General features: G+C 45.0%; 1 protein-coding gene across 2 annotated transcripts in view; it reads left to right on the top strand.

The window, feature by feature from the left end:
* Positions 1 to 27,855, top strand: part of LOC146785443 (thiamine transporter 2-like) — a 263,941-nt gene that overhangs the window by 20,500 nt on the left and 215,586 nt on the right. The window lies entirely within an intron of this gene.

Below are 27,855 nucleotides of genomic sequence, written 5' to 3'. Positions count from 1 at the left end.
ACACAGAGTATTGATAGCATCTGATACTGAAGGCTGTTGCACACTTTTTATCAGACTTGTGGGCTCTGGCCTTGTCTCTTCCTCCCATGCTTTTCCAGTAGTACCACCGGGTGTCAGTCTTCCAATTAGCACACTGCATTTCGTGCTTTCTGATCATAAGTTTAGCTGTACAGCTGAGCGCTGGTTCTTAGTTTGCTCTTGCGCCATGTCTGACCGTCCAGTGGGCCAGACCGAGCCCGGTCAGTTGTAACTGTACCGTGCCCACATGCAGCTCCTCTTTGGATGTGTCCCACTGGCTGTGCTGGGCATCAGTTGTAGACTAACGTTCCGCGATGTCTATTTCACCTGCGTGCAACCCGTCTTTTCCTGCAGAAGATGTCTGTTTGAGTGGGCCATAGATGTCTGCCTTTCAAACACATCCCTTGCTGACCTGGATCATGAGCTGTGGGTGACTCCTTTGATAGTCCACATGCAAGACTGCTTTGGTGAGACACATTTATGGGATGTCTTTCAATGTGTCAGGCAGGCTGACAGCTGTGCCTGTGCGTTTGGGCAATGGCTCCTGTGCAATGCCTACATCAAACCTCTTCTAGGTTGAGATGGGATGCACCTTGAAACCTTGTGGTGCGAGGAGCACATCTGTTCCTTCATACGGCTGGATTGGATGGTGGTCCTCTTTGCTGAAGATGAACTGGATCGTCTCTTGGAACTGATTGCCTTCGAAGCTGCCTGTGTCTTCTTGGATTTGTAACTACTGCACAGCAACAGGAACTGTTGGTGACTAATTCAATCATTGTTTCCCTTTCTTCAGGCCTCCTGACAAGAATTGGCAACCAGCTCTCTGACTTTGTCCCTGACTGCATTGGCTTGGACTGTTCTGTGCTCTGCAGTCTATTTATCTTGCTACCACAGACCAGAGCAAGTGGAGGCTGTCATCTGACCGTCGTGGACATTGTCGTTTGGCATGAGCCCGGCTTCCATTATGCAGCTGTAGCACAGGAAGATTACATGGCGTTGTTTTGCAAGTACCCAGGGCTCAAGTCGGGGGTACATGCAGGTACACGGCGGCCCCCCTCTTTGCATGGGGTGGACTTCATCCCCCCTGTCAGGACGTTGGTCCCCACATGGATATGCTTAACTTGTCCCGGTGTACTCTCCAGATACCGGGAAACGTTCAGCAGCACCTGCACGTTGACTGCCGTCCATTCCCAGCAGCAATGTGCATGCAGCGAGTGAGCCTTTTCTCACCTCCAGCCGGGCCAAGGTAAAGGGGCCATCCGGCCTCCTTTTGTTTGTATATGCTGACTGGGCTCCGCCTTGGACAACACATTTAAATGTCAATGCCACAGAGGGAAACATATGCATACAGCTTTCTGTCTCTTCACAGGTACTCAAGGGAGGCATGCTTTTGCCTTTGTTTAGTCCCTATATATCAATGCGGACACTGTTAAACTGTCAGATGGGTTAGTCTGTCCCAGTATTTGCACAAATCATGTTAGTCGCACTATTTTACTTCTTTCATAGCGCTACGTCGTGATGTTGTGAGGACATTTGCATTTTGTCTTACTTGGTCAGTCCCCCCCACTTCTTTTTTTAGGACTTGTGCCCTGCAAGTCCCTTAGTAAATGTTTGTCACATGAGAGGTGTCCGCAGAGCTTGTTCTCTGCGAGGTCCTGGAGTACTGTCTGGACATTCTGTCCGTGGTTGGAGAACCTTGTCAGATGTCATTCAGTTCTGTTCAGGCCATAGTACCCCGACTCAAAAAAGTCTCACAGCTGCAGGAAGACACGGGTCCCCTTTGAATGACATGGGATTGCGGGCCAGATGCCCCACACTTGGAGGGTGATCCATCCAGTGATGAGTGCGACACAGCCAATGTGGTGTCATTTCTCCATGTATAGGCTGAGTAATGGGGTCTGCTGACAAAGGCCATGGACCTGGGACATCCCATACAACTCCTTTCTACAAGGGGTGGGGGGATGTGCATGTGGCTCGATGTCCAGATTGGTTATTGATGCAACATCTAGCTTCATGTTAAATGGATATGTCACTGTGGGTACTGGTGGGGTACTCTTTCATTTTCAACCTGTTGCGGCACGTATGTTGCATGCTTTGACACTATAGTAAAATCTTCACTTTTGGAAACGTTTCTTGTCTTCAACTTGTCTGCTTGTGTACAGGCACTTGAATGCCTCAGAGTGACTAGGGTAGCAAGTGAGGCTGTATAGCAATGGTGTCCGGTGCTTTGGGTTGCTCAGTCCCTTCATGCATGTGTTTTCCAATCCGGCTTATTGTCCAGTATGTGTACGAAGTCTCTGGAACATTTGTCAAAGTCTGTGAGACAACAGCAAGACACACAGACACAGTCATAGTTGCTATGTGGTGCATCACACTCAACGGAAGTAGTTGACCAGGAGCTGTTGACGCTGGTCAGGGCCTTCTTCCTCACCTCTGTCATCATCACTGGGCATGGTTGGGTTGGGAGCGGGGGAGATGTTGCTGGTCCGCCAGATGTAGCAGTCATGTGCTGACCCTGTATACTCTGCACACACGTGTGAGATGATCTACTCGCCCTGTCATGCCACCTCACGTTGATGGAGTGGTAGTGTTTGCTGTTGCTATACATGGGTTCACTTGCCTGTGGTGGTATGAGGCCAACAAGTATACCATCAATGGCTTCCATCAACATTTGGGATGCCTCCCAGGCAGGGCCGGCTCAATGAATCTTTATTTGTGTGGTACAACGAGGCATTCGAGTGGGCCATTGCGTGCCCGATTTGTCAGTTACGTCTCTCGCCAGGTCTGCTTCAGGGCCCTCCTTTATCTCTCCTCAGTTTTACAAGTGCCAGGGAGACGCATTATTTCCTTACAAATTCTCTTTCTAGATGTTGTCACTCTCAAGAAGTGTGTTTTTTCCTTAAAAGGTACTCCTGATTGAAGGGAGAGGTTTCCTGAGGAGGGAGTATCAGGCAAGTAACACTTCTCATGCTCTCACTCATACCCTCCTCCTCGGATTCCCTCTCTGCCACCCTTATCCAGCGCCCCTCATCTCTCCATTGCCACTCGTTCATGTGCATTTTTTGTTGTATGACGCTACTGATATCAGTGAAGGGTGTGACAGTACTTTACATCACGCACACATTGGACAGAGACAATCAGTCATGCAAGTATGTCCGTACATCAGTCTACAGGGAATGTCATGAAAGCCAATGAGGATTGCAAGGTGTGGTAATCACATGTCATACATACTGGTGGGCAAGATTTTTGAGGCCGTTTGGTCTGGAGAAGCACTGACTCAGGACATATGTGGGGACATTTACAGGCAGTGGCAGCTAGGCACACTGCACGCCACACCAGTACGTGTGATGGAAGTGCTAGGAATTACACGTATGTCTGGTTTGCAGACAATGGGCACCTCTGATTGTCTGCCTACACCACTGACCCTTCGCAAGAGGTCCCTGATGAAGAGACGCCAGTCAGATGTCAAGGGTTATTCAAGCGGGTCACAGGTTGGATGTTTCATTTCAGAACATTGCCATTAGCAATTTCATTCCTTCACTTAACTCAGCCACTTCTTCGCTGGCCCTAAAATACAATAACTGCCTTATTTTAGGTGATTTTAACATACACATGGATCACAACAAAGATCCCCACGCTAACCTGTAAATGCTGCATACCTTCAAGTTGTTCCCCGTTATCTCCTCGGCCACACATGTGAAGGGTCATACCTTGGACCAAATCTTCCATGATTTTGATTTAATGGCCAGCTCTCCACTTCCTATTATCTGGTCCGACCATGCCTTCCTTAAATTTGATATCCCCCACTCTGCTGTAGCTTTCCTGGAAACTACTGGGCAAAGGTCCTCCACTAACAGGGCATTTCACAAAATATCTATTCCTACGTTAGCATAAGCTCTCAATCGTTCCTTACCTAGGCTGATGTGCACCGCTGACCAGGATGCTCTCTAAATTGATCATTGGCCCTGGTTATCACCCGTTCCCCAAAAAGGTCAACCCTTTCTGCTCCCTGGTACTGTAATTGCCTTAGAGATAGTAAAAGGAACTGCAGAAAAAAGGAACGGAAGTGGCAAAAATTGCACCTTCCAGAGGACAGGAAAGTTTACAAAGCTAGTCTAATATCATATCATACACTGGTTAAAAGAGCCAAGACCGATTTTTTCCAATCTAGAATTGATAATGGCCATAATAAAAGCAAAGAAATGTTTAGGATAGTTAATTGCTCTATTTCTCCAAAAGCCTGTTCTACGGCAGGGCCGTGTACAGAGGAATGGGCAAGGAAGATAGCCCAATTTTTCCATGGGAAAGTCTCTCTGATCCAACTTGCGCTCTCTAACATAACTGAGGACGAGTTGAATTTCTACAACAATGCCAACAGCAAATTCCACCTTTCTGATCCGCCACTCTTTCTCACTTTATCTGAGCTCCAGCTTGAAGAATCTCTGTCTCTTCATCAAAGTAGCATGTCAGGCTCCCCTTCTGATCCCTGCCTAGCTAACATTCTGTCCCAGATTGCCTCGACAATCAATCCGATTGCACATCAGCTTTTCAGTACTTCTCCTTCCACAGGCATTATGCCTAAATCATGGAAGCACGCTAAGATTTTTCCTTTGTTAAAGAAGACTAATGGCGATCCAACAGATCCAGCCAATTAAAGGCCGATTTCCTTGCTTCTGGCCCTTTAAACGGTTTTAGAGAATTCCATAAATAAAGTCTTGCAAAAACATATTGAAGACGCGAAGCTTCTCCATGAATCCCAGTCCGGATTCAGGGGCAACTTCAGTACTGAGTCTGCGTTGTTGGAAGTAACAGAGTTCATCAGGGGTAGACTGGATGAGGGAGGCAAGACCGTTCTGATACCTCTTGATCTGTCGGCGGCCTTTGATACGGTCACACACGAGAGGCTTTTAAATAGACTTAAGAACATCGGCCTCGGTGGGACTGTCCTCAAGTGGATGTCTTCCTATTTGGAAAATAGATCTCAGGACATCTGGCTTCCACCTTTTTCCTCTCCAATCCCCATTATCAATGTCGGTGTCCCTCAAGGCTCCATTCTTAGCCCAACCCTTTTTAATATTTCTCTTTCTCCTTTGTCATCCTTGGTTGAGGAAGCGGGTGCCAAAATTGTCTCTTACGCTGACAACACGCAGCTTATTTTCTTGCGTGAAAAAAGCTCTGACTTTGATGGGGCAAAGATTAATTCCTGCCTCTCTAAGGTTTTTAATTGGCTCAAGGTTAATCAGATGAAATGCAATCCGGACAAAACGGAAGTCATTGTCTTTGGAAATCTTGAAACACCTAACTGGAGCTCTTGGTGGCCCAAGGATTTGCCACCTCGGCCCGTTGAAAAAGAGAAAGTAAAAAACCTGGGAATAATCTTTGACAAAACATTGTCGATGCGCCCTCAGATTCAACACCTCTCTGGTGTTTGCTTCGGTATACTCCGAATGCTAAAATAATTTCTTCCGCTCCTACCACTGGAGAGTAGAAGGATTGTCATGAAGGCTCTTGTGACACCTAAGCTTGACGATATCAACTGTCTGTACCTTGGTATTCCAAAATCTCTCACCCAGCGCCAGCAAGTGGTCCAAAATGCGGCTGACAGAGCCATCACAAGATCTAGTCCTAGAACTTGTATGACCCCGATTCTTAAATCCTTGCACTGGCTCCTCATCAAGAGCGGATTGACTTTAAGGCCTTGATAATCTTTTTAAAGCCTTCCTCAAGGTTGGTGGTGAGTACCATATTAAACAAGTCAATCATTACTCCACATCCAGACTCTTGCGGCCATCATACACTAATTTGGCCACTGTGCCCAAAACATGCCTTACTCTTACAGGCAGTAGATCTTTTGACTTTTTGGGTGCAAAATTATGGAACAGCCTGCCGGAATCCCTGAGACTTGACCCCAACTTACTTTCTTTCAGAAAGAGCTTAAAGACATGGTTGTTTAATAAATAACTGGTTTCTTTCAGTCCTCTCTTATCGCTGCTTAAGCACCAGGACACTCTTGTTTGAGAAGCTGTGCGCTCTACTAAATACCTGTTTTCATTTCATTTAATTTCATTTCACAGTACAGGAGACCTTTGTCCTTTTTGACTCCTTACCTCATTTAAGTCCAGCTGGCCACGAGGCATGGCTATGTATGTAATTTGTTCGGATATACCAGCCACTCCCAGAGGGCTGGCTTATCCCCCACCCCACAACCACCCAGCACAGGCGTCACTGGACATGTGACCCTGCCAACAGACGGAGCAGGACGCACATGCCCCAGGCCGGATTGCCTATACATGTAATGTCTGTGGTTACTTTATATGCATGGGGGCCTCGTGCCCCACAACATTACACAAGGGGTGCACCAATCACTTTGTGATGTGTGATGTAATTCGCAGAGCGCCAATGCAAATGCAGTATGTGTTCGCATGTGTGGTAGCTGGCATTCGCAGCGATGACATGCATTGGCCTCACTTGAATGTTGCAGGGTTGCGGTTGCAGCTTCCTGACTGCCAGGGTGTGGCGCACACTATGCGGATGAGCCATCAGTCAATGGGTGCTTTCGGCATACATGTTTAGATGTTGCGATGTGTGTGCTCTGCAACTGTGAGGCTCGTCATTGGCCCCAATTGCCTTTGGGGGCACCAAGGGTCACTCATGGGGATTGGGTGGGCCTCGCACTTTGCATTTGGCAGGTGCCACATTCATTGTGGTGCCACCACGCTTGCTGAGAGTTGTAGTAGTTCAGGAGTTGCATGCGTGGAAATGTTTGGTACCTACCTCTGCTGTTGGGCGCGGCGGTGTCTTGTCTGCCAGAGGTGCAGCAGGTGGTGCAGCGGGAAGGCCTGTATCTCAGGATCTATGTTGGCTCCGGTAGTTTAGATGACTAGGGTTTCGGCTCTTCCTCTCCTTAGTTGTATTTCCGCCATTTGCAACGTGGTGGTTTTTATGCGGTGGTAAGAAGGGTTGTCTGCAACATCTTGATCTGCTTGGCGGACAGAACATGTTTCCGCACGCCGGTCCTGCCCTGTTGGCTACGTCCGCCACCATTGCGTACGCAAAACACATGGCGAGCCTGACAGACTGCGGCGGACGCAAAATAGCCTCTATGGGTCCATTGTGATTTGTTGGTCACAATGACCGCACCTAGGGCAGAAAACATAACTGTTTTCCGCCACCAGCACAGATGGGCTTCCGTCCGTCATTGTAATGAGCCCCTTAGTTAATGCACCCAAAACAAAATGTAAAAATGCAGCTGTGTAAATCAAACTCCGCCAACTAAGGGGCCCATTAGGATGGCGGGTGGTTCGCCCCCTCCGGGCCGGCGGTAGCCAACTGAAACCGCGATCCTTAACATTGTGGATGACATCCACAAGTCTCTTGATACTCACAAACACTGCCTACTCATTCTCCTGGGCCTATCGGCAGCACGGTTGATCACAATCTACTCATCAAGGCTCTTCAAGACAGAGTAGGTGCGGAATAGGTGGTCCTACAATGGTATTCCTCCTTCTTACACAACCACTCCCAAAGGATAAAAATCAAAACCTTTACGTCTGACCTACACCCCGTCAACAGATGTGTCCCCCAAGGCTCAGGGCTCTCCCCTCAACTGTTCAACATATACATGGAACCCCTCATCACCCTTCTCAAAAAAGCCAACATCCCCTTTCACCTAAATGCAGATGACACCCAGATCTACTTGGAAACCACCTCCATTAGCGACATTCTAAGACTCAACAACGCTCTTAGAGAAGTTCTACAGTGGCTAGCAACAAACCACCTTAAATTCAATCAAGACAAAACCGAAATCCTCCTCATCTCCAACAAAGAAGAAGACGCTCAAATCGTAGAGTGGCTGAAAGCAATCGATGCTCTCAACAGTAATCTCACCCTGGCTAACTTGGTAAAATCTATAGGAATCACCCTCGACTCAAAACTGAACATGACCAAACACATTAAGATCTCCACGAAGAGTGCCTTCCTCAATTTCAAGCTTCTCAACAAAATTAAGCCATTCATCCTGCCCAAGGACCTCAAACAAGCCACCCAATCACTTGTACTATCTAGACTTGACGACAGGAATGCAGTCCTCACCGGTACAACTCAATCCCACCTAGAGCCACTCAAAACAACTCTTAATGCAGCTGCCGGAATGGTCACCGGAGTTAAGAAATATGACCACTTATCTCCCGCACTCAGAGAACTAAAATGGCTCCTAGTCTAAATGCATGCCAGCTTTAGAATTGGCTGCCTCACGCACAAAGCCCTGCACACAGGGAAACCGAAATACCTGGCCTCCAAACTCAAGAAAGCAGGCCAAACAAGAAACCTCAGGAGCTCCAACATACTCTTACTCATCCCTATGAAAACACGCAAATAAAAAAACGCTGCACGATGCTTCGCTGGAAACGCACCCAAAATCTTGAACTCCATCCCAGCCAATATCAGGACTATCCCTTCCTTTATAAAATTCAAAAGACTCCTAAAAGACCTCTACCTCAACCGTGCCATCCCGAACCGAGAATCGCCACAAAAACACACAATCCTGCACTCTGCAGTCACCTGACAATGTTCCGACACAACCTACCTCTTCCTGCACTTTACAACCCCTTGACAATGTTCCGCCACTACCTACCTCATCCCCGCACCCCTACCACTTCCTCGTTCCCTCTTCCCGGAAGGAGGTTTAGCCCAAGACATTGTGCACTCATCGATGCTATCTCAGGACCTCCCTACCTCAATGACGCACAGCACACTGAATCTTTTGAAAATTTACGTTTTACGTGTAAGCGTTCCGATACCCTCGGGTCTGGTCAGCACTATATAAAACTTCTTAATAAATTATTGTAGTGCCTTTCCCTGCACTACGTGGCAGGCACCACATGGTGCCTGCCACTCAGTGCAGGGAAATGCAGGGGGGTACCATGGGTACCCCACCGTGCACAGCCACCTCCCTCAACACATGGGGGCCTGCAACAGGCCCCTAAAACCAATCCCCGCCAGCCTTTCAATGGTGGTTTACCCACCAAGGAAAGGCTGGCTGCGGTCAGCATCCTAATCTGGCGGATGGTGTCTCCTAGGCACCGCCACCATTTTAATGATGCTGACTGCTCTGCCAGGCAATGGTAACGATTGCCTGTGGCGGATCCGTGGTGGCCGGTTTTTGTGTCCGCCACAGTGAGATTTTCCCACCATCATAATGTGGCGGAAGGAAAATTGCTTTCTGATGGTGGGAGTCAGGCCTTCCGCCATTGTAATGACCCCCTATATATGAACTCAGGGAAAGTGCTGCACACTAAACATATAAAATATACTATTCCCACTCCAAACTATATTAACTTAGGGAAAGAGCTGGAAAGTAAACATATACAAGTTACTATTCCCACTCCAACCTATACTAACTCAAAGGAAGTGCTGGACACTAAACATATAAAATGTACTATTCCCACTCCAAACTATATAAACTCAAGGAAAGTGCTGGAAAGTAAACATATAATTCACTATTCCCACTCCAAACTATACTAACTCAAGAAAGTTGCTGGACACCAAACATAGCAAATATACTATCACCACTCAAAACTACATAAAAACAGAGAAGGTGTTGGACAATAAAATCATATAATGTAATATACCCACTGCAACCTACATTAACACTTAAAAAAAGCTACACACTACACATATATATATTAAACTATTTCCACTTGTAAAAACAAATCCAGAAACTATTTATACTAATGTTTTATAATTATTTTGAAAAATGTTTTTTTATTTTCACAATATAATATAATACCAAATACCAATGTAAATGCTTTTAATAAAATAATATTTACCTTACAATTCTTTTTATAAAAAACATAAATTCCCACGAATTAAAAAAATATATTTTTGATAACATTATAAATTATAAACACAAATAGTGCCCTCCACAAATATATATTTTTTGACTGGTATTTCCATTTTCAATTTATTATTCCACATTTTACAATTTGATTTGTTAATTAGATAACTTTTTTTCCAATCACTACTCTTGCCCCCTACAAAACAAACATCTAACCCCAAAATGTTAATAATTTTTTATTTTAAAGATTTTTTTTTTAATTTAGTGTAATTTTTAAAAAACACTACAAAAGTATCTGTAATAACAAGAAAATACCACTATTAATGTACATATTTTATAAATGTTTAAAGAGTTTTGGGGAGTTGGATTTTAAATGGGTTTCTTGAAGAAACAAAATTTGGGGTCGCATTGAAGCTAACCATCTAATTAAGGCACCATATTTTTTTGTATTCAATATACCATTAACATTGGCCGAAAGAATCTTACATTCATTGGACTCCCTAACCATCTATACGTCTAATTAAGACCAAATCGCTACTTTGTCTTGCTATAAAAACCCTAATTGTAACCTTATTCAGAAAAACCTCTTGCTCTGTTTTTCCCTCTTTGCAAAAAGTGAATATAAAACGCCCAGTATCCCAACCCCCCCAAAGGAAAGAAAACCCCCCCACCCTGCAATGTGGACGATCCCTAGGAACCCCGCTGACCACATTTCTCCCACCCTGAAAAACCCCTGGGGTGTCTTCACCTTACACCCTTAGTGTCCTACATCCCCACGCCCATCCCAACCCTTCCTGTAGATTCTGGATAATGACGGGTTTTACAAATAGCTTTAAACTCCCTTTGAAATTTCCTTTAGTAATGCTTGGGCCTCATCCAGTTCTGAGAACAGAAAGAACTTGCCCTTGACAAGGACTTTTAGTTTGGACTATTGTGCAATAGAGGCTTGGGCACCATAAGTTTTGAAGAGTTGTAAGAGCTTAACAAATTATTTTCTTTTACGAGCAGCAGAGGCACTCATATCAGAAAAGATTCGGCACTTGGTTGTAGCATTTAGGGAGAACTGCCTCTGCTGAATTGCTCTTGTTAAGATTCTCTCTTTTATTCGGAAGTCCATAAAGTTCACCAGAATTGTTCGTGGAATTGGGGAGTTCGGAAAAGGTTGTGCTGGAACTCGGTGAGCCCTTGCAATAGTAAGGTCCCCTTCAAATTCTGGGAGGACGGTTTGTTTAATAAAAGATTCCACCCATTGCATAGGCTGCGACTGTTCAATTCCCTCTGGAACTCCAACTATCCGCAAATTTGACCTCCGTGAGTGGTTTTCGAGCTCCTCAAGTTTGTTTTCAAGACGTCTCTCGTTGATCGTGGCTGCTTTCATCTCTTTGGACACCGAGGTGATCTGATCCTCGAGAAGAGAGACTCTGGCTTCTGCTTCCTGGAGTCTTATGGGGAAGCCCTGCATCGCCTCTTCGATTTTCCCCAAGCGTTGGTGTAGCGAGGCGGTCTCAATTATCTGGGCCCTCTTCATTTCACGAATTTCGTCAAGAATCAGGTTAAGAAGGTCTTTGATGTCTAGTTGTCTTGCCAGGCTGTTTTCAAAATTCTCAAGACTTAAGATGGAACTTGACTGAGCAGCTGTGGACTCGGTAGCTTTGGGGTATGTATTTGGAAATGAGGTCTCCGCCGAGGCAGAGACTGGTGCCAGAGCTGATACTAGGGCGGAGACAGGAGCCACGAAAGGATTCTCTAACCCAGGAGAGTAGTGATGAGGGGCAATTGCTGTTTGTAGGCCTCCGATTGATTTTTCAACTGCTGTTAGAATCGACGTCTCGCGGTCCAGATGCATGTTGATGACCTGATTTAGTTGATCTTTTTCCCTTTGTGCACAATTCAGCTTTTGTTCCCCTCTTTGCACTTGAGCAGAAGCCAAGTCTCCCCCCCCCGCTATTGAATGGTGCTCTGAAGATAGCACCTGCCTTGCAGGTGGGATACCTAGTGGTTCTGTTGACAAGCCCCAGCCCGTTGAATCGCCTTTGGTTATGGTTTTTCTAGGTGGACTGGGGTTGGAGACTGGCGGTGGCAAGGTTGCTTTTTTGAAAAATAGCGGAAATTGCTTAGCAGAGCTGTGTTTATTATTGGGGAGATCCGCGACTATGCTGGGCTCACTGGACTGCAAAAATTCATCTACCCTATGAAGCTCCTGAGGTTCCTTTGTTTTTAACAGTGTCTCCGGAGTGGGCTCCTCCTCAGAGCTCTCAAAAGTGCTGTCCTGGGATGGAGTACGTGTAAGCTCGTCGCCCTTCTCGAAAGTTGTTTTTGCATCCTCAGGTTTTGCTGCAAGGGGTGTTGCAATTTATCTTTCCAATAAATTTCCCTGGGAGGTTATGGAAGTTCAAAGAGATCCGAAGGGGAGATGGATTTGGGTCGCAGTAAAGCTGTTTGGGAAGAGGCTCAATTTGGTCAACTATTATGGCCCTATAGTTGATGATGAGGGACCACTGACTCAAGTTTATAATCTACTATCTGGTGCTACGGGACAGATAATACTTGGAGGAGATTTTAATTTTATATGAGATCCAAGTAAAGACACGACAAACAAACAGAGGGGTCAATTGAAACCAAACACTAAAAAAGCTTTGGAGACTATTATTGAGAGTTTCCAATTGATTGACAGCTGGAGGGATAGGAACTCAGAGAAATAATTTTTTACTTTCTATTCTCATCGTTTTCACACGGCATCTAGAATTGACTTTTTCCTTAGCTCCAGATCTCTTCAGATCCTTGAAACAGGCATAGAATGCAACCCATTCTCTGATCATGCCTATATCAATCTGGGAATTAAGATCTATGATGCAACTAGGGAGAGACCCAGGTGGCAGCTGGATCGTCTACTTTTGCAGAATGAGGAATGGGTAAGAGGCTTTAGGATCTGGATAGGGGAATATTTCCGGATAAATTATAACACCGCTTCCACTTTTTCTGTCTGGGGCGGATTTAAATCGACAGCGCGGGGCATGATAATTGCATATACAACCGCCCAATCTAAAGACCGAAGGAACAAGATAGCTCAATTACAGTCAGATCTTGAGCGGGAATACGCCCTTCAACTACAGTCCCTTCCGAACTAGTATCTCCAAGCCAAAACAGCATTAAAAGATTTTTTTGCTATCGAAGAGATCTGTAACTCCCAACTCTTCCAACAAAGGATCTATGAGGAGAGCCAGTTGATCGGCATACTCCTGGCAAACTCTACAAGAAAAAAACAGGAATCAGCCTCAATAACAAAAATATTAGATCCCTCCACTGGTTTGGAAATAGTCGATAAATCTAGAATTGCCCAACTATTTCAGGAACATTATACCCGACTTTATTCTACTGAATACAAAATACAGAACAACTCAATCGAAGAGTATTTTTCAGCTCTGGCTCTCCCTCAGATATCCTCAGAACGGGCTCTCAAGTTAGAAAGCCAAGTGGAGGGAGGTGAAATTTTGGCAGCCATTAAATCAACCCCAGGATCAAAAGCTTGTGGCCAAGATGGCTTTCCGATCGAGTTCTTCAAAGTGTTTGCAGAAGAACTACTTCTTTCCTTGAAAAACTTGTTTAATTTTATAAAAGAAGGAGGCCAGGTTCCGTGTGAATTCAAAGAAGCGATTATAATTTCATTTGTTAAAAAAGATAAAAACCCTGACGACATGAATTCATACCGGCCTATAAGTCTTTTAAATTCCGATTACAAACTTTTTATGAAGGTTTGGGCTGTTCGTTTATTACCAGCCGCTCAGGAGGTCATTCATAGAGATCAAACGGGTTTTATTGCGGGTAGATCGATGGCTTCCAATACCCAATTTTTAATACAAGCATTAGAGTATATCAACACAAACCAAATCCCCGCAGGTATCATAATGGTTGATGCGGAAAAGGCTTTTGACCTTGTAAATTGGAAGACTTTATTTTTTACTCTAGGACAATTTGGGTTCCCCTCTAAGGTGGTAGGAATGCTAAACAATATCTATCAGGATGCTACAGCTAAACTCGTAATAAATGCTACCTGTGCAGGAATGATACGAATTAAGCAGGGAACCAGACAAGGCTGCCCACTTTCCCCTCTACTTTTTACTTTTTTTATAGAACCATTAGTTTCAAAAATCCGCAATAATGCTGCTATTCATCCCCCAATCCCAGATATGTCTAAACTTAAGTTGTTTGCTGATGATATTATTTTATATTTGGTCCCCAATAGGTCTAATTTTGAGGAGGTCTTAGGTGAATTCTCTCAATTTGAAAAGATAGGTGGTTTCAAAATCAATGCAAATAAAACTGAAGTTCTTGCCTTGAATACGGATATTGATCCTTTCCCCGATTCTTTAAAATTACAGGCAGCTAGGACCAACCCCATAAGATATCTTGGGATCTATGTCTCCTCTCAGTTTTCCCAACTTTATGATTTAAATGATCTAAGAATGAAGAAAAAAATTACGAAATTATTGGATCAATGGTCACTTCTCCCATTATCGATAGTTGGGCGCGTATCTTTGATTAAAATGTCAATACTACCTCTTTTGATTTTTTTATTCTCCAATGTCCCTATTAAAATTAACCTGGTATTTTTTAGGGAAATAGAAACGCTTTTTAGGCAATTTATATGGGAGAAGAAAGCCCCCTGAGTTAAATTGAATATCCTTCAACTACCCGTAGATCAGGGGGGACTCGCACTCCCACATATCAAATCCTATTATGAAGCCGCCTTCCTTGACATTGTATCAAGACTGGTAGGATCCAGCTCTTGTAGAGATACTTTTTTTATTGATAAAATGCTGACAGAGATCGGTTCATCCATTCCAGTATTTTTAAAGACTGCCAAACTTCCAAAGAAAACCCGATATAAAATTCTAAAGGACTGCCTATTCCGACTACAGGCAATTTTTAGGGACATGAATTTGACGGGCTTTCTATACCTTAAACTAAAAGAATGTGCCGGCCTCGGTCTCCAGTTACAAGCTGGCCATAATACTACATGGGAAAACTCCGGCTTAACACAATTGAGACACTTTATAATACAGAACTGACCAATCTCTTGGCAGGAAATATTGGTTAGGGTGGGGGCTCGCCGGAAACCGGTCTATTTTGAATATCTGCGCTTAGTCTCCTGGTTGAGAAGCTACGGAGGTTTAAATGAACCCCCCAACCAGTTGTCAACTGCACTTTATGGAGCTAAACTTCGAGGGATTGGTAGTTGGTATAAGCTGATCCATAAACAACTGTATCCCCCCATAATTCAGAAACATCGGGAAAAAATACTTCGGGAGACTGACTGCAGCTTATCCGAAAGGGAGTGGGAGTGGGTCAGCCACTCTGGTGGCCGTGCACTTCGCGCCGCTAACTATAAGAGGATGGCTTTTCTTTCTAGGTGGCTGGCCTACTTGACACCCTCTATTTTGAGTAAAAGGTTTCCCGATGTTGAAGACAGGTGTTTTAGATGCGCCAAACTGGGGGAAGGCGGATGGCACCATACCTTTTTTGTATGTCCCGGGCTGAGGTCTTTTTGGGAAACAATTTTTTCAGACATCAACCGTGCAATTGGGAATTCCATTCCTATTGCAGCCGAGACTGTTTCATTCGGCAGTTGCAAGGGTGATTTACAATTGTCTAACCCAGAAAGAATTTTTATCTTTATTGCCTGCGCGGTAGCTCACTCCTTAATTTTACAAAATTGGAGATCTAATACAGCTCCCTCCCATTTGAAATGGATAAATAAAATGAAAAGGGTCAAAAAATTTGAGGAGGCTTATGCTAGGAGGGTTGGAGCTGTGAACAAATTTGAGCGAAATTGGAAGTTTTTTGAAAAATTGGAGATGACTTAAATTCATTCGCCCTTAAGAATGCACTTGCAATTTGTTTGGCAACTGTTTTATAGCATTGGAAGTGGCAAATCGCTTAAAATCAGCTTTTTTATCCCCATTACCATGAGTATCATGATGTTGAATCCTTCTTTGACTATAATCTTTTGTAGTCTGCCTTGTCTTGCACTTGCACTTTAAATGGCTCAAAGTACTGTATTTTTGCTATTTGCACTTGGTATACTGCACTTTTGTCTTGAAGCGATCTACGATTTATTAATATGTTGTCTTGTTTCGCATTTGCACTTTAAATGGCTCAAAGTATTGTATTTTTTTGCTATTTGCACTTGGTATATTGCACTTTTATCCTGAAGTCATTAACGATTATATTGATCATTAGCTATCAAAATCTCTTTCCTTTTTTGTTTTTTTGTTTTCCTTTGTTGCTATACATTAAGCATATTGTATTCCTTATTAGTGCTTTTCTTCATTGTACTTTTTTCATCTTTTTGACATATTATCTATGTAACGAACCCTAATTGTACTTTATAATGTCTTCTTTTATCTACCTCCTGCTCTGCTCAATAAAAAATAAAAAAATAAAAAAAAAATTATAACTGTTTAAAATTGTTTTTATATTTTAAATGTTATGAATTTTTTGTAAAAATCCAAATCACAACATCTATAAACCAAACATACCACTATTGTAAAAATGTAATTTCAAAGTTTAATTTTTTTTAAATATTTAAATTTGTTTTTAGATAAATCTTTAAAAAGATTCCTATCCTTATCTCCTATAACTTCAAGCTCCCACTCCTAAATGATATTTAACAATTTTTCTCCTACTTATATTTTTCTACAAATTAAAAAAAACATTTTAAAACACTCCCCACCCTTATCCCCTATAAACCGATCATCCTGTTCATAAAAAATTACTTAAAATGTCTTTAATATTACTTTCATTTTTTATTATAATTTAAAAAAGCATTTTAAAACACTTCCCACCCTTATCCTGTATAGACCCAATATCCCACTCCTAAAACAAATTCCCTTATTATTACTGAAATTATTCAAAAATGTAAAAAAAATCATCTTTAAATGCTCCCCTTCCTTATCCCCTATGAACCCTATAGCCAACTTCTAAAACAATTTGTCGATAAAACATATCTAATTTATTACAAAATATTGAGAGATTTACAAATATATACTACTAAAAAAATGTTACACCTAAAAAATCTATCTTCTTTTTGACGATATTTCCTAAATCGATATTTTTAGCAAAAATATTTTATACAGCATACTAAAACGATATTCTTGACATCGATATTACATACCAGTCGACTTTAAAAACAATATTATTATACAACGATATTTTAAACTCAATAATATGTCTACTTACCGAAGTTATGGTTACTAAAAAGAGAACTTCCTGAAAGTGGCCAGTTTGGGTTGGCTACACACATCATAACTTGCACACTCACCATGAAAACTATAACTCAACCCCAAATAGGCTACTCATGGCCTCACAATATTCATCCCAAGGAAGTTTAATTATAACAGTTCAATTACTCCTGATTATGACCCTTATGTGTTTTTAGTAATTACTAATAGAAGAGGAGTAATGAAATATTTGTTTCCTATCTTGGATATTTTTAATTTATGGTTTCTAAGAGAGTCATACTAATGCTGGGGCAACCAACACTACACACCAGTTTGGGATTAAGTAGATAATCATTGGAACATTCCAACCTTTGCCCTCCATTAGAAAATTGGGAATTTAGATGATTTCTGTTGTTTTCTCTCCTGAACAAGATAGGTTAAGCTTACCTCTACACACAAGTTTATCATACAAGAAGAGTTCTTGGGTGGGTGGGTGTGATCGCCGCCAAAAAGATACCCATAAAAGATGTTTTAAAGATTAGGTATCCATACAAGAAGTTTTGGTGATCCATGTATGCCTCCTGTTTTTTTAAGACTAAAACATGTGTAAGGAGAGAAGCATCCGAACACTGGCGATAAACAGATGTTATGATGCATATTCATGGGTGGTGATTGGGACATCCACTTTGGGGCCGATTCCGATCCGGGTCGGAAAGCACTCCAACCGAGCCAGATCTGGAGTGTTTTCCGACCGAGCCGGAGTCCTGCAGTCTGACCGAGCGAGTACGATGCGGCCGTATGCTGCCAGACTCGGTTCGGTCGGACTCCCATAGAAGTCAATGGGAGCCGGTCGTACTACGCGTACATGGGCTCCCATTGACTGAATTGGTACGTCGCAGACAAGTGCGCCCCCTACAGTGGGTTCGCGTCGGTGCCATCCGCACCGTACATGCCTGTGTTGGGGAGACCCATGGGTCTCCCTCTGTGTCCAAGTCGTAGGGCTGCGGGTGACAGGGGGTCTGACATGGACCTCCAAAGGCAACCACCCAGACGATTTGTGAGCCGGACACTCCGGCTCGCACAGGCTGTCAGATGCGTGCATCGTACTGGCTCGGTCGTGAATCACATCCATTGCACGCCACGGTTAGCTTATGACCGAGACGTACGGAGCGGTTCGGACCCGTAAACGACTCGGTCGGTGAATTTCATGTAGCTCGCATCGTACTTGCTCGCTCGTACAGCTGTACGAGTCGGCCGGAAAACACACGTACGGCTCATAGTTTTTCCGGCCGGATCACGTTCGGTGCCCTTCCGACCCGGATCGGAATCGGCCCCTTAGTAGTAAGTAGCCTGGTTTCTTCGAGTCACATGTTACGTGTTGCTTGCGTGAATCATTGGGAAAAATAAAAAGTAATGATTGAAATTCTTGAATCAATCTCAACCACTAGTAACTATCATGTGCCACATTCCATTGTCTTTTTACAGGGACCATTCATGTACAAGCAGCCCTTGCCCTACTCTGAGAAGGAAAGTCCAGTACAAACTGCTCGATATAAATGCAAGCAAGCCCAGACATGTTTTGGACTGATTTAGCCTCATTGGTTCGGCTTGTTAGCTGCAGCTTATCTTATATGCTAGTAATCATACCTACAACACCCAAGGTACTTCATGAGCAGTAACCGGTAGGTAAACAAAACAGGTTTGTCAATTTCAGAATGAGCAAGAAGAAATGAGTATCAGGAAGGTACAATTCAACCTAGAAAACAGGATGAGCATGTACAGGGTCAACCAAAGCTTTGCATATATATGGGTTTAGCTGTTGTTATACACTCTGTAGACTTCTTGCACATTACTAGCAGATCACGAGGGATGAAGTATGCATACCAAAGTTATGAAGGAAGAGAATCATACATTACAGGGGAGAGAGCTATAAAGTGTTTTCTTAGAGTTATGGATCTTTTTTACTAAGCTTCTTTTCCCGGGGAAACACTTAGCTATACTAGGACAAGATGAGTTTGCCAGCTAAGTATATTGTAAATTTGGAGTGGGCAGGCAAGATGGCGGACTGCACATAATGAATTGCAGCTCGCCGTCCCCCGAGTAATCCAGAGGTATCCATAGCCCCTGCAGCTGACACTGGGGTTGGAGTGGGTGGCCTGTGGTGCTGCCTCCGCTGATGAGCAAAGAACTGTGTGGCGCCAATCCAGTGGATGCCGTACCACGACGATAAGTTTCTCTTGCCAGGTTGTTAAACAAGATGGTAGCCCTGTGTGACTCATTTGCTATGAAGGGACTGGCACCTAAAGCGACTGTCATGCTCCTGACAGCCCTCTGTGACTGAGGAGTAAGGAGCAGATTCAAGTGCACCTATGTTGGGGCCAGAGAGGCACAAGGCTGCCATAAACTGGCACCCACCATATGAGATAAGGGCCAGTGAGCCCAGGAGGGCTTGGTGAAGGGCCTGAGGCTGAGGGGAATGAGAGACCCGGTGTTTGGAGGGGGCCAGTGAGGAAGAGAGGCATGGGCCGGTGGCTGCCAGCGTGGCCCATTCTGAATCGGTCAGTCTCCTGCCCTGCCTACCACTCTCTGTTGGGGTATTGGAGCTATGATGGCCAGGGGGGTACGATGGATCAATTAGCCTCAGCAGGGGTGAATGGAGAGTGCTGACTGTGAGGGCGTGCTGAAGGTGAGGGCCTGCTTGGGGATGGTATGAACTTCCCCTCCTGTGAGAAGAAGTAGTGAGTGCCTTGAAGCTTGCCTGATTGGAGAATCATGAGATAGGCCCACCTGTAGTAAGACCGCCACATTTCCCCACAAAGAACAGATGCGCATAGGTCTATTGGTGTGGATAGGCCTACAGCTGTATGAAAGCCCTGGGGACTGGCTTGGCCTATTGGATGCATTCACCCCACATCTGGAGCCGGCGAACTCTGTGCAGCGGAGAACATCAGCTATGCTGTGGTACTTGTACGTAACAACCAGGTAGGCCCCCCGTAGACTTTGAAAGAGTTCTCTTTGGCACTGCCCTTGCCCCCTGTGGTGCCTCAGAGGCTGTGAAATGAGCTATTGCCATGAGTCAAGGAAGGACTGCAAGATCGCAGCAAACCAGAATAGACCAATACACCTAGCCCACCAGATCAGTGCTTCGCCGCCCTGGGGATGATGAGGAAGAGAATAAGGAGGCTATTGGGGATCTGATGGGTGCTCAAATCCTAACCACCATTGTGTCCTTCAAGCAAGCACTTCAGGGACAAATACACTCCATTTCAATGGAGGTCAATTTATTGTGGGCAGATGTGGGCAAAGTCATGGATCTGTCTCGATAAACAGAAACGAAAAAAGTTGGAGGCCCTATTTCTGGAGGTCAAAGCTGTACAAACCACTGCTCGAGGGCTGACAGACAAGGCTAAGCTACTGGACAATTGCTTGAAAGATTCAGGGGGCAAAGTCCGTCACTGCAATCTGCACTTCATTATATTCCCTGAGGAAGAAAAGGAAGAAAGCTCCCACAAACAATTTCTGGAGGAATGGACGAGGTCGGTAGCTGAGCCATCTCACTTGTCCACATTCTTTGTCATAGAGAGGACACATTGAACGTTTGTGCCTAGACCCCCACTGGGGGCATTGCAGAAGACCATTTCCGCAAAAGTGCTCAATTATATGGACCAGGACAATATCCTGCAATGGCCGGGACACACAGGGACCCTGCTTACGAGAACACGCAGATCAGAATTTCCCCACACCCTACAAACAGGATTCAGACCTTGAGGTGTTAAACAGGAACTACATGCCCAGAGCATCAAATACATGCTGCTCTTCCCTGCTAGACTCCATGTGGTGCATGAGAGACAGTCCCGATTTACCATCTCAGGGAATATTTGGGTCTGGCTTGAGCCGGAGTGCCCCCGAGATGGAGCTGTGAGATACACTGGCTGAAAAAGAACCTTAGAGGGCCCGACGAGACAGACCTAGAGGTTCAGCTGAACAGCAGCACTGGGGAATGAAGGCTATTGCAGATCACTCATGAATAGAGTTGCAGGGAGATGGTACACTAGCTGTAGCGGGGGCGGGCTCGCGGGTGAACATTCTAGACAGCAGTGCTGATGAGGATGCCCGATCATTACTACGTGATGGTTGGAGCTTCCCAGGTTTCAGCTGTGTATTGCACTAACTGTGCCTTTATTCGTACCTTTAGGTAGCCTGCTCAGGGGACTTGCTTGTATTCTGAGGCCTCCTTGCTGCAGTGGCTTGAGTTATTGAGTACGATTACTTATGTGTCGGATGGTGGCACTATGAGGGTCGCGCCTTCTGATTTGTTGTTTTTACTGTTTCCATTGGGGTTGCTTTGCTTCTCATTTTTATGTTACAGGTCTTTTATAGCCTACCTTATTGAGGAAGACTTAGGTCTGTCAAGGGACCTGGGGGTTCGTGAGTGGACTGCTAGCCTAGGCTGGTGGAAGGTCTGAGCACTCTTAGGGACCCTGTGTCTTATACAAGGATGTTTAGCATTACCTGTGTGCTGGCTGACAAGTGTCAGCAGATGTTACACTGAAGGAGTGGGAGAGGAGAACTCTGTAACATCCAAGATGGGGAAATATCATTGGGGAGTACATATTGATGTTTATCGTGCTGGAAGGAGGGTGGGAGCTAGGATAGTTCATAAGTGGGGTTTGGTTAGTGTTTTTTGCTAGAAAGAGCGAGTTCACAGTCACAGCGCATGCACAGCAATGTCAGGAGTATGAGTGTAGGGGTAGAAGGTCGAAACATGAGAACTTGGAGCATAAAAGGGTAGGGGGTGACACCAAAATCAGGCGTGGTTAATATTCTCACCTGGAATGTTAGGGGCCTGAGGGATTTCACAAAGAGATACAGGTTCCATACCTAGCTTAGACAGTACCATGTAGGAATTGCATTCCTCCAAGAGGAGCATGTTACTGACTCTGAGGTGGAAAAATTGAGCAGGAAATGGCGAGGACAGTTGTACACTTCCACTTACTCATCCTACTCAAGAGGGGTAGTCATATGAGTAGTTCTGGGGGCGTCCATTAGAATGCAAGAGGTGTGTGCTGATGTTCTATCAGGGACTGCTCTAGCGTGGTGCGATCGGTGCAACCGCACCGGGTGTTGACTTGGGGTGGGGGTGTCATTTAAAAAAAAGTGTATTATCATTTTAAAAAGCAACTGCTGCCTCGTTCCTACCCTCCAGCAATTTTCAGACATCAATTAAAATTTAAAGAGAAGTCCAGTGATTAATCGTCTTCCTAGAAAGAGACCGGAGGTTTGTCTAGTGGAAATTTGACTCATCCTAAGGTAGCGCAGAGGGTAAAAATGCCTGCTACTAAGAAAGTGTACCATGCAGATAACGAAGTGCATATAATGTAAATAGGTGAGTAGGTTACTGCTTCTGTAAGAGAGCTCCTTTTGTTACTTGTCATTTATAAGTCAAAATCCTAATATAGAACATTGAGCTATTAACTGTCCCCCTAGAGATGCTGCAAACTGCAAGGTATATGTTAGAGAGCTATGTTTTTTGCCCAGCCTTTCATCATCCAAATCTTGTGAAAAGGGTTAATTTGGGTAAAAAACAATTCTTATTATGAAAGAGAACCCTTAACAATGATGTTGCGTTTCAAATTCTGAATTGGTGCCTTTCCTGAATAAGAACTTTAACTATATTGCCTACCAATATCAATGACATGCCACCTATACACTACACTTTGGTGCCGATTCCGATCCGGGTCAGAAAGCACTCCGACCGAGCTGGATCCGGAGTGTTTTCCGACCGAGCCGGAGTTCTGCAGTCCGACCGAGCGAGTACGATGCGGCCATATGCTGCCGGACTCGGTTCGGTTGGACTCCCATAGAGGTCAATGGGAGCTGGTCGTACAATGCGTACATAGGCTCCCATTGACTGAATGGGTACGTCTCGTGCAAGGGTGCCCCCTACAGTGGGTACGCGTCGGTGCCATCCGCACCATACATGCCTGTGTTGGGGTGACCCTTGGGTCTCCCCCTGTGTCCGAGTCATAGGGCTGCGGGTGACAGGGGGTCCGACTCGGACCCCCAAAGGCAACTACCCGGACGTTTTGCGAGCTGGACACTCCGTCTCGCACCGGCTGTCTGACGCGTGCATCATACTGTCTCGGTCGTAAATCGCATCCATTGCACGCCATGGCTAGTTTACGACCGAGACGTACGGAGCGGTTTGGACCCGGAAACGACTCGGTCGGTGAATTTCACGTAGCTCGCATCGTACTTGCTCGCTCATACACGTGTACGGCTCGCAGTTTTTCCGTCCGGATCGCGTTCGGTGCCCTTCTGACCCGGATCGGAATCAGCCCCTTTGTAGTACTGTCTGGTGTAACATTTCTTATACACTGATTTACACACATATAATTGTCTCTGTGCAATGTGTGTGTGGTATAAAGTGCTCTGACACCTTAGACTGGTATGAATGGTGCAAGATATCAGCTTTCTCAATCTCTATGCTACTAACTGTGATGATAAAGGTTTTTTGGGGGATGATGGTAGACATACTCTTGCTGAGCCTTGAAACACCTCTCCTGTGGGTGGGCAAATTCAACTGCATCTTAGACGGCGATATGGACAGGTTCCCACCGAAACATAACACACAACCTGGCATGACATGATCATCGAGGGTGGCCATGAGGAGAATAGACTGCATCGAAATCTGGAGGGAGGCACAGCTAGTGGAAAGGGAGTATACATACCGCTCAGAAACAAATGACATGGGTAGTAGTTTGGACAGAATGCTTACAGCATGAACTGGCTGACCGGGTGACTACGGTTGAGCATCTAAGGCGCATCCTATCAGGTCATGCTCCGTTGCTCCTGGCATACTCGTGGGGACGTGAAATCCCAGTTTTCTCCATGTGTCAGCTGAGGTGCTGCTTTACACTATATTCCACGCGGATACCAGTGATGTACTTGAGTGATACAGGAGTGCAACTGGGGGTCCACTGGGACCAGGGCTAATAAGTGAAATGTCCAGAGGGCTTTACTGCATGGCAATATCATGTCCCATGTAAATGGGAGTAGACAACAGATGGAGAGGGAGCTTCAAGATCAAGAGGCTGAGTGGGGGGACCCTGGTGACCCGTTATTCTAGGGTAGGATGTTGGAGACCTGCTCGCTGGTGAGTGAGACCTGGGACAGGTTCACTAAATTCACACTGAAGAAGTATAGACAGTTGCTGCACAGGGAGGCTGGCGGACCTGTCCTCCTCCTGGCTTGGTTACTCCACAGGGAGAGACCGTGCTCCTTGATTCTGTCACTGGAGCTGGAAAACAGTAGATTTGTCATGGGCCAGGCTGGAATCAACATAGAGATGCATCTGTACCTTGGGCGGGTGTCTATCCAGAAGGGAGACCGGGATGCAACTGCGGTGCTGGAGTTCATGAGGGGGTGCTGGGCATCCCTGCCATCTAGCCCACGTAGCGGGAGGAACTAGATCTCTCCCTGAACAGAGATGAGATCCATAGTTGATTAAAGCCCTGCCAAGGTACAAAACCCCAGGCCCTCATAAGCCTCCTGCAGAGATTTATGATGCCTACTCTGATGTGCTGGCAGAGCTCCAGCTAGAGGTTTACACTGAGGCAGGTGAAAAAGGTATTCTCCCCCAGACTATGCGAGAGGCACTTATTATTATGCTACCCAAGCCAGGCCATGAGCCAGAAGACTTAGCCTCCTACCGCCAGTTATCCATGATTAATGTGGATGTGAAGGTCCTCTCTAAGATTTTAGCCAATAGATTGCCCATAATCAACTGTGAGCTTGTACATGATGATCAATGTGGGTTTATCCCTCAGAGAAGCACCCTTATGCACATATGCCAGCTCACATGTAATGCACTCCATGTGTGATTAACGGACGGAGATGGGAGTGGTAGCATGAGACATAGAGAATGCCTTTGATAGGGTTGACTGGGGATACCTGCAGTTTATACTTTCTCATGCTGTGTTGGGAGCACAAATGCTCAATTAGATAGTTCTGATGTATTCTGAGCCCTCAGTTAGGTTCCGATCTGGGCAGGTAGTTTCTGGCAAGCTTGAAATACAGCAGGGAACCAAGCAGGTGTTATATCTGAGGGACGAACTGTGGGACTGGAGATATAAGTGGGTGATACGGAGCACATAGTGTCCATCTACGCTGGTGATGACTTGAAATATACCTGTGGACTCCGATGCAAGTAGTGCCGCTGCTGCTGTCTGCCCTGTGTGCTTTGGAGAAGGTAATGAGCAGTAGGCTGAACGTGGGTAAGTCCAAGGTTTCCCTATTGGGAGATGGGTGGAGATTCCTAGGGACCCCTCCCTGATTTAGGCCTGCCCCGGGAAACCATACAATTCTGCTACCTGGGTATACAGGTGGCAAATACTGCTGAGAGGAAGTATAGATACAATATGAGCTGAGCCCTGGCAGGCCTAGAAACCTCAGTGGCTTTCTGGAGTAAGTTATCGCCAGTGGAGTGGTGATTGCCAAAATAGTCTTCCTGCCTCACTGCCTTTATGTGCTGCAGAACACGCAGTGCCCTATTATTTACTCTACATTAAAAAAATTGAACAGCCTTCTGGTGACCCTGGTATAGGCTGGCAAATGCAGTAGGGTAGCGCTCCGGGTCCTTAAATTGGATATAAAGGAAGGGGGACTTCGACTGCCGGAATTGTACTATATGGCATCTCAAGTTACAACATGCCACACACTGGTGCACCGAAGGCCCCAACGGGGGAGAAGAGACTACTGGCAGGCACAGTGGGTGAGGCTGAACTGCCCCTCTGCCTCATGGCGGGAGCCCAGGTGCATGCAAGGTACCCCTACATAGTTAGGCAGACAGCGCGTATATGGGAGATGGTAGTCTGATGAGTCCTACACCTTTCCCCATTTTCAACAGGCATACCACTGTTGTAGTTGAGGCCCTTTTTGCAAATAAAGGAAGTCATGTCCATGATAGCATGGATTGAGGGTGGTTATGACACATTGGGGGACCTGTACTTGGGGAGAAGTGTATTACGTTTGGGGAGGAGTTTGGGGCGGGATCTGGCCAACTCCTACACTTTGCAAAACTTAACAAAAATGGCTAGCAAACGATGGCTTCGGTCCCCCTAGGCCCCGCAATCTACTCTCACACTGGAATTCTTGCTCGATGGTGGTGCCACCTAGGGCTAATCACAAGATTATATGATGTGTTGCAGTGAGATTAACCAGTAACTCAGTTGGTGGCTCGGCACAGCTGTGATGCAGATCTGGGGGAACCCCCTCGTGGATAGTGGTTGGAGGAAGGTATCTAACTTAGGGGAATTTATAGCAATACACGATTCAAGCTGAAGAATTTTTACGTTTTACACCGAGCCTATCTTTCACCTCAAACGTTGCGTGGGATGTATAGAACTAAATCAGGAACCTGTCCCCAGTGGCTGAGGCACACTTTATGCACATGGCTTGGGGGTGTCCAGATATGTTGGACTACTGGAGAATGGTTGTTCATCATCTCAGAGAGGTGACCGACATAAATATAGACAACACAGTGCAGAACTTTCTGCTTCATCTGATACGTGTCGTGAGGAGAGTAGAGTGAACTATAAGTTTGAATTGTTAAGACTTATGAGCAGTGGAGCAGCTATATGGGAGAATGGGCAATTACTGAAGAACGCCAGATGCAGGAGGTTAGGTTGGACTATAAGAGAGAGGAGGACTGTTTTGAATGGGTAGGGAATATACAGGAACTGTTGGCCCCAGTTGGGGAGAGCAAAGTGGAGGCGGATTTGGCACAGGGATCCCCGAGCGGCTCTTCTCGGGGTGCCCTGAGCCTGGAGGCCTAACAATCTGCAAGAGTGCATCTGGTGTATAGGAGTGGCTTTGGGAGGGAATAGAGATAGAGGGTAGAGTGTGACTGGGCCTACATATTAGATACATGGTCTGTTTTTATTTGTATGAGCGTAAATCTGTCTGATATTCATGTTTATGTAACACTGTTTCATTGTTTTTGCATACCAGCTATAAAGAAATATGTAGATATATATTTTTAAGTATTCTGTAAATTTTTGGTACAGAGTTTTGTAGGTGAAGCAGTTAATCTCTTTTTATAAAATCTATTTTATTGGGTTTTCTTGTAAGACAAGCACAAACATTTAGATATAAAGCAATTTGGCTTACAGGTCAGTTCACTGTTCATGTGAATATGTTCAACATCATGGCAAATCGGGTATATGGGGATCCCAGCCCACATCTTTTGCTCCATTTCTACACTTATCAACATCTCAAGCAGGACCTTACAAATATGTATTTTTAAATCCATACATTGATCAGTCCCTGAAGCTGTATTCTCTGGCCCACCTCCAAATCCTCATTTGCACTTTTCCAAAGGCCCCATATTTTAGCAACTTTTTAGGGGCATCCTTGCACCGTTCATGTCAGTTCTTCTGCCTGCAAACACCAGTCCATATTGAATTCCCACTTTTCCAAAGTCTGAACAAAACTCCTTCTCAATACCCAATTATGGCACGCCAAACTACCTTCAAAGCCACATTGCAGAAAAGGAACAAATACTTGTTCATATTCTGCTCCTCCCAAAAAGCCAATGTGACCAATTAAGGGGTAAGTTTTATGGATTTCCCAACAGCAGACAATATTCTTCATTTCACTGTTATCCAATATCTTTATGCCAATGGGGAACTTCAGATGGTGCCTAGTAGTGTATCCCTCTGGTTACAACCCCTCAGACATACGTCATTGCCTACCCTCCATCCAAAATAATCTAGTTCTGGT

This window comes from Triturus cristatus, chromosome 11 (genome assembly GCF_964204655.1).
Source record: "Triturus cristatus chromosome 11, aTriCri1.1, whole genome shotgun sequence".
Classification (NCBI taxonomy): Eukaryota; Metazoa; Chordata; class Amphibia; order Caudata; family Salamandridae; genus Triturus; species Triturus cristatus.
Note: the sequence above shows the minus strand (reverse complement) of the source record. Positions and strands in the feature narration are given on the sequence as shown.